This window comes from Mizuhopecten yessoensis, unplaced genomic scaffold (genome assembly GCF_002113885.1).
Source record: "Mizuhopecten yessoensis strain PY_sf001 unplaced genomic scaffold, ASM211388v2 scaffold8973, whole genome shotgun sequence".
In the NCBI taxonomy this organism is placed as follows: domain Eukaryota; kingdom Metazoa; phylum Mollusca; class Bivalvia; order Pectinida; family Pectinidae; genus Mizuhopecten; species Mizuhopecten yessoensis.
Window position 1 is genome coordinate 62,207 of NW_018407815.1, and position 2,210 is coordinate 64,416.

Below are 2,210 nucleotides of genomic sequence, written 5' to 3' on the forward strand. Positions count from 1 at the left end.
TTTGCATTTGGTTGTCTCCCTTCCCCACAGAGCTATGACCATAAGTTCATAAAACTTCTATAGACCATAACATTGTATAGAAAATGCAAGAACTTTTATTTTTTTTCAATTCCTTCCAAATTTGGTAAGGTAATACTACAAGTAATAATGTTTAACATATATAACAGTTTCTTTTGTCAGGTTTCAACTTTCCCCTTTTTGAACTTTAACCATTATGGTACCAGATACTGCTATACCAGATACCTAAACTACTGGTGGATCTAAATGAAAATTGCTAATAACAATCCTTACAGCTTATTCATTCTGACCCTTTAAAAAGAAGATATGGCCCTTTGTTGAACAGGCAGCCATCTTGAATTTAAGTTAAAGTTAGTTAGTGCTATTTCAAAATTTGAAGGTTCCCCATGATCACTTGTTATGCATATCGTTTTTTTGGTGACAGGCATCCATCTTCAATTTTAACACTGAAGGTATTTTAGTGCTATTTCTCAGGAATGACTTGAGGGATCTTTCTCAAATTTGATATGTAGGTTCCCTTTGATCCCTCATTGTGCATGTTATCTTTTGAGACTGATCATAAAATCAAAATGGCCAAAGGAAGAACTTCATATTGCAAATCAATATTGGTTCTATTTCTTTCACATTAAGTACTGGACTATTAAATATGTGAAACGACAAACTCACTTTCAAGGTTGTCTGTTATACACAGCAGTATTAGATATAGATCAAAAGTAACCTCAAGGTGCAAACAGATTTATAGAGAAAAGAAGAGAAAAGATCAAACTGACAGAGAAGTAATGAATATGGTACAATGGTGGGCGCCAAAATTCCTCTGGGGTCTCTTGTTTATATTTGTGATTTTTTTAATGTTTTATTTCTAATGTTTTAATGCATTTCCACACATAACGATTGCTGTTAACTGTCAAGAATAAGTTCAGAACATGGAGAAAGTACATTTTAATGAGTGGATGTGAACTTTGCCTGGTTAATGAATTAAACTCGGATACAAGTATGTGATAAAATATCCTGGACCATTTCCTGTTTTTAAAAAAATGTTACCTGATACAAACCCAACAAAATATAAGAAATTGATGTAGTTAGTAATCACTGCTGTCATTTTTTTGTATAGGCTGCCATCAGGAAGGCGCTTTACGTTACTGGATGTACCAGTTCAAAGGGATATCTTCTAAACAGAATTGATGTGGAGGTAAATATCTTTATTTCTTAACCTTGATTCAGTTCAATGAAAAGTGTGTTGGAAAAAAAGTTCACAAAAAATAAATGTGTGACTTTATCGCCGCAGTTGACTTTTGCTATTGGTTTTCATAATTAGCATGTGTGTATGATCATCAGATGCTTTTGTTTTAAATTGTTTGTGTTTTGTGAAAATTGGTGTGAAGTTAGCAAGTTTGTGTACCGCGAAGAGTCAAGGTAGGGTGATACTATTAACCGGCAGGAATTTACAAGGTGACATCCATGCGAATTGAACCGATAATGATAAAAGTTTAAAAAATAATTATTTACGGGTTCAAAACAGCCAAATACATTCCGATCTTTTTCTTTTCAAAGGAGAATCGCTGAAATCAAAAATTTTTGGTTTTCTCCATGTCTCGTGAATTCGGCTGTTTGCGTTCCTCGTCGGACCTATTTGATTGACACGTGAAAAAATATCTGTTGCAGCTTAGTCAACGTNTATGGTGATACTATTAACCGGCAGGAATTTACAAGGTGACATCCATGCGAATTGAACCGATAATGATAAAAGTTTAAAAAATAATTATTAATGGGTTCAAAACAGCCAAATACATTCCGATCTTTTTCTTTTCAAAGGAGAATCGCTGAAATCAAAAATTTTTGGTTTTCTCAATGTTTCGTGAATTTGGCTGTTGGCGTTCCTTGTCGGACCTGTTTGATTGACACGTGAAAAAATATCTGTTGCAGTTTGGTCAACGTTTTATTGGAAAATGATCATACAGAGTGATGGGTTGACTTTCATGTCATTCTGACTTATTTCTAGATTTAATTGCTATTTTATTTTTTTTATTTTCACAGGTAAAGGCTCTTGTGTCCAATATCGACACAGAGGACAAGAAAGTTATGAAGGGCCTTAAAAGGAAAATTCAAAACAAAATCAACTATTTAAGGAAGAGAATGCACTCTCTGTATGTATGTATTTTTATGTATTAGGAAGTAAAAAGTAATTACTAAGG

At 33.4% G+C, this 2,210-nt stretch overlaps 1 long non-coding RNA gene across 1 annotated transcript in view; it reads left to right on the forward strand.

Annotated features, from left to right (window-relative positions):
• The first annotated feature begins 888 nt into the window (after nucleotides 1-888).
• The window catches only part of LOC110456955, a 2,318-nt gene continuing 996 nt past the window's right edge, over nucleotides 889-2,210 (forward strand). The window contains exons 1-2 of the long non-coding RNA XR_002463646.1: nucleotides 889-1,207; nucleotides 2,053-2,162. This is a non-coding gene — a long non-coding RNA (uncharacterized LOC110456955). The remainder of the gene's footprint in view (nucleotides 1,208-2,052; nucleotides 2,163-2,210) is intronic.